This window comes from Balaenoptera physalus (assembly GCF_965194825.1).
Source record: "Balaenoptera physalus genome assembly, chromosome: 7".
In the NCBI taxonomy this organism is placed as follows: domain Eukaryota; kingdom Metazoa; phylum Chordata; class Mammalia; order Artiodactyla; family Balaenopteridae; genus Balaenoptera; species Balaenoptera physalus.
This window is the reverse complement of record NC_138886.1, coordinates 35160808-35165862: the sequence shown is the minus strand read 5'-3', so window position 1 is coordinate 35165862 and position 5055 is coordinate 35160808. Positions and strand designations below refer to the sequence as shown.

Below are 5055 nucleotides of genomic sequence, written 5' to 3'. Positions count from 1 at the left end.
GTAAGGCTCCTGGGCTGACAGAGATTTCTGTCTGTAAGGGTTCGGTGTCCCCGTGGGAGGAAGTTTTGCAGTCTTGGCAGCGTCTGGGGATCACTGTCTCCGGCTTGCTTTGTTCTTAACACCCTGTGATGGAAGAAGTGTAAATGGGTCAGCAATTTCGCTGGAGTGCCTTTCTCTCTGTCCCTCCCCCTGCATCCTTCAAGGGGCACCCACAGACACACAGAGATACTCACACATGCATTTACAGAGACACGCACATTCACACACAGATGGACTTATACACACTGACACACTCGCACACATGTGCCTACACTCTGAAACACACACTGTTTTGAATCCACACTCACACATGATCACTGTCCCAGTCTCTGGCTGTCTCACACACGCCCCTTGTCATAGTACTTGATGTCAGGCAATCTGCTGTTTATACTCTTGCCCTGTCTTTGTTTACAGCAGCTGTTCCTTCCTTGCAGTCCCTGTTTCATTCTAAACAAAATGAAATGAAATCAAATACAGATTTGATTTGACTGCTACAAGAGAACTTAAAATATGTTCTGTTTCAAAGCACTCATTTTCAGTCTCAGATTTCCCATCTGGCGCTGACACGGAGATGAAATATCACGTGTCAGGTGTTTCTGAGACACATATTCTTCCAAAGGAACTGGAAACAGCTGTTGTGCTGCTGAGCAATAAACCTTGCTCAGGGCTGCACTGCCCTCTGGCCAAGTGCTCAGATCCTCAGACGCTAGGATGGGATAAGGCTGGGAGAATTAGCCCTATTTTACAGGTGAAACCCCGAGGCTCAGAGAGTGACTAGTTTATGACCATCCCCAACCCCTGCTCTGAAACCTTTGACGGGTCCTCATCTCCTATAGTATGAATTTAAACATTTTTTGGTTAGACATTCAAGGCGCTCCATGGTTGACCCACAATCCATTACAGCTACTTGTCTTACTGTTCTGCTTCATTAACATCATACTCCAGCTGAAATGACCTACTTGCTATTCCCCTACTACAAGCACCCAACTTCCCCTTCCACCCCTTAGACCTGGGTTTCTGGGCCACATCCCTTCCTCCCATCTCCATGTGTCGAGAACCCACTCACAGTTCAAGGTCTAGCTGAAACGCTGGGTCTCCCATGAAGTGTTCCCCAGCCCACAGTCAGAATTAATCTCTCCCAAGGGGCCCCATAGTATTTGTTTTGTAGCATCAGCGTTGTGCTTCTTCTGGTGTGTTCAACTTAAATTTGAGCACATCCCTTTTCTTTCTTCTAGACCACAAGCTCTATGGAGGGCAGGGAAAGTACCGGCCACATCTCATAGCCCAGAGATGATTGAGTTCCAGGAGATTGCAAGTAGTCAAGTAGTGCTTGGTGAATGAATGGGAAAACTCCTAGGTACATTGTTTTCTAAAGTGGATTCTGCAAAACCTAGTCCTGTGTGATGCTCTCTACTAAAAAAATGTTCCATGGCCAGATATATTTAGGAAGTGATGCAGCCTATATCCCACTCCTACCCACCCACTCTTGGTGATTCATAGTGCATTTTAGCACATTAAAGGCTCTGAGAAGTCCTGCAGAAAAAGACCTGTGTAACTTTAACTTGATGTTGCCTGAATATTTGACCTTGGAACTCTCTAATATCTAGCTTCTCTCACAGAATGTAAACAAAAGGCAACATTGGCCTCTAGGAAGCTTTTTTTTTTTCACATCTATTTTGAGATATGTTTCACATACCATAAAATTCACCCACTTAAAATGTACAGATTTATTTAGTGTATATACAGTTTATATTTAGTATATATACAAAATTATGCAACAATCACCACAGTCTAATTTTAGAACACTTTCAGTACCCCAAAAAGAAACCCCATAACTGTTAACAGTTATTCCCCATTTACCCCTCCCCCAGCCCTAGGCAACCACTCATCTACTTTCTGTCTCTATAGAGTTGCTTATTCTGGACATTTCACATAAATAGAACCATACAATATGTGGTCTTTGTGCCTGGCTCCTTCACTTAGCATAATGTTCAAGGTTCACTCATGTTATAGCATGTTTGGCATGTAGCATTATTGCCAAATAATATTCCATTATGGAATATTTTCTATGTCCATCAGTTAATGTACACTTGGGTTGTTTCCATTTGGGGCTATTATGAATAATGCTGCTATGAACATTTGTGTAAAAGTTTTTCTTTGAACATATGTTTTCATTTCTCTTGGGTTTGTACTTAGGAGTGGAATCGCTGGGTAATTTAGCAACTTGATGTTTAACCTTTTGAGAAACTGTCAGACTGTTTTCCAAAGTGGCTGCACCATTTTACATTTCCATCAGCAGGGTATGAGGGTTCCAATGTCTGCACATCTTTGTCAGCACTTGTTATTATCTGTTTTTTTTTAATAGACATCCTAGTGGGTGTGAAGTGGTACTGTATCTCATTGTGGTTTTGATCTGTATTTTCCTGATGGCTAATGATGTTGAGCATCTTTCCATGAGTCTAGTAGGAAGTTTGTTTTCCAAGTGCTTGAGAAAGAGCAGAAAAAGAGGGAAAGCTTCCTGGCAGTGTCCATGGAAGACATCATTTCTGTGTTTCTAGGATAAATCACATGTAACCTTATTTAAATTGTTTCTCATCCCTAATCCTGCAACCTTGATTCAGGCTGGGTTCTTGGTGTCCTCAGATTACTTGAAAATGATCAAGAACTGGAAAGCATAAATAATTGCAGTTTCCCTGGAGTAGAGTAAATGGTACCACCTGCCACCCGGTTGCTTAATCAAGAGACCCGTGAGTCAAACTGAATTTTCCTCTCTTCCTCACACTCTGTTTCCACCCCATCAGCAACTCTTGTCAGTTCACCTTCAAACATATCTCCGATCTGTCCACCTCTCTGTCCCTGGAGGGCACTGCCGTGGTCACTCACTCTTTCTCTGCTCCACCCTGAAGCCATAGTGGACTCTTCGGGATACAAACTGCTCGTGTCCCACATTCTCGCCCCAGGCTCTACCCCACCCCAAACCATTCAGTGGCCCACCTGCCATTGCGCCACGGCCTGCAAGTCCCTTTATGATCTGTTCCTGGTCTAACTCTCCAACTTCATCTTGTTCCTCCTGCTTCCTTGGCAGAGTGCTTACCTCCCTCACCACACTTTATAATAACATATCCATTTATTTACTTGTTCTTTGTTTACCCTCCCCCACCTGTTTATTATATGACTCTTCTCCTCCAACCCTCCTGCCACATATGAGACCAAAGACCATGACTGCCTTGTCTTACAAAGTATCTTCAGCCCTAGAAGAGTGCATACATAGTATGTAGTAGATGTTCAATGAATTTTTATTGATTAAGGGCTTTCATAGTAAGGGACTATATTATTTATTTATATTTATTTAAAATATATTTAAATTTTACATCCTTTCTTCTTCCAAGAGGAATTTTTGATGGCTTATAGTTTTAAAACACATAAAAACTTTTAAATAAAGACTGGAAATTTTGTAAATAGATTGCAAACCAATTAGATGTAGGATTTAGCATTTGAGTACTAACATTGGCTCTGAGTTTCCTGATAGCCAGGTCAAGAAATGAAAGAAGTACATTGAAGTGTTTTTTATAGTCCAGAAAAAAGGCAACATAGGGACTTCCCTGGTGGCGCAGTGGTTAAGAATCCGCCTGCCAGTGCAGGGGACATGGGTTCGAGCCCTGGTCCGGGAAGATCCCACATGCGGTGGAGCAACTAAGCCTGTGCGCCACAGCTACTGAGCCTGCGCTCTAGAGCCTGTGAGCCACAACTGCTGAGCCCGTGAGCCACAACTACTGAGCCCGCGTACCACAGCTACTGAAGCCCGCGCGCTTAGAGCCTGTGCTCCACAACAAGAGAAGCCACTGCAATAAAAGGCCCATGCACTGCAATGAAGAGTAGCCCCGGCTCGCAGCAACTAGAGGAAGGCCATGCACAGCAACGAAGACCCAACGCAGCCAAAAATAAAAAAATAATAATAAATAAAATAAATTTTAAATAAAAGGAAACAGAAGTTAATCTGCAGTCATATAATTTTACATGCATCTTTTAGCAATCCTGTTTTTTTTTCAGACTTTTAAAAGCTTCCACTCATTTCAGCCAGTTGTACTTGCTTACTTGTAATTGCCATTTTTTCCTTAAAAGTTAAACTTTATCTCTGACACTAATTGAATTGTCTAGGAGGAAATTAGTCAAAAATAACAATTTCCATTTCCAAACATTATTAAACAAATTGTTAACTTTTATGAACCTTGGTAATGTTAGAGCTTTATAATGTATCTTAAAATGGATGTTTTTCTGGGGAAGAGTGTCAACTTTTAAAGTTGCTTTGATTTCTTCAATTTTAAATTAATTTTCAGTGGGTGGTTATTGTTAAAATCACTAGTCAAATTCGGATAGTGGCACTCAGTTTGAATGTATGTGTGTGCTTGTGTAGATTGGAAGCCTAGTGATACCTATAATTGTAGAAACACAGAATTACTCAGGTATTATTAAGATGACTACTCTCTTACCACTTAATTTCACATTCCAATATAAAAATAACATTTACAGTGTCAATGCTTTTTTAGAAATAACTAACCCCCCAAGTGGTCTCTGTGACATGTTTTGAATTTCTGTAAAAATAGTGTAATACAAACTACTTAATAAAAGCTGCAACATAGTGACATTACATTATAAACTAATTTTTAACCATTTTGCTTTGAACTAAATTGTAATCTTCTTAACAGCTTTGTATAACTAGGGAGGTGATAAACTGAGAATGACATGTTATAGAATACTTTTCCACTTAATTATGCCATTTTTTTGTCTCCTACAATTTTCAATTTTTATATAAATGATATTCTCTTGGTGATTTCTTTGATTGCTTCTAAGCTTAGAAAATCCTCACCCAATAAGTAATTTAATTAATTAATTTTCAATTTGATAGTTTAAGATATTTTATTTGCAATTTTTAAATTTGGAGTTTATTTTCGTATAGGTTGTGAGATGTAGATCTAACTTGGTTTTTTCCAAAATAAGTAATGTTTGCATCACCAT

General features: G+C 40.1%; 1 protein-coding gene across 1 annotated transcript in view; it reads left to right on the top strand.

The window, feature by feature from the left end:
• Window positions 1-5055, top strand: part of FRMPD1 (FERM and PDZ domain containing 1) — an 84911-nt gene that overhangs the window by 38201 nt on the left and 41655 nt on the right. The window lies entirely within an intron of this gene.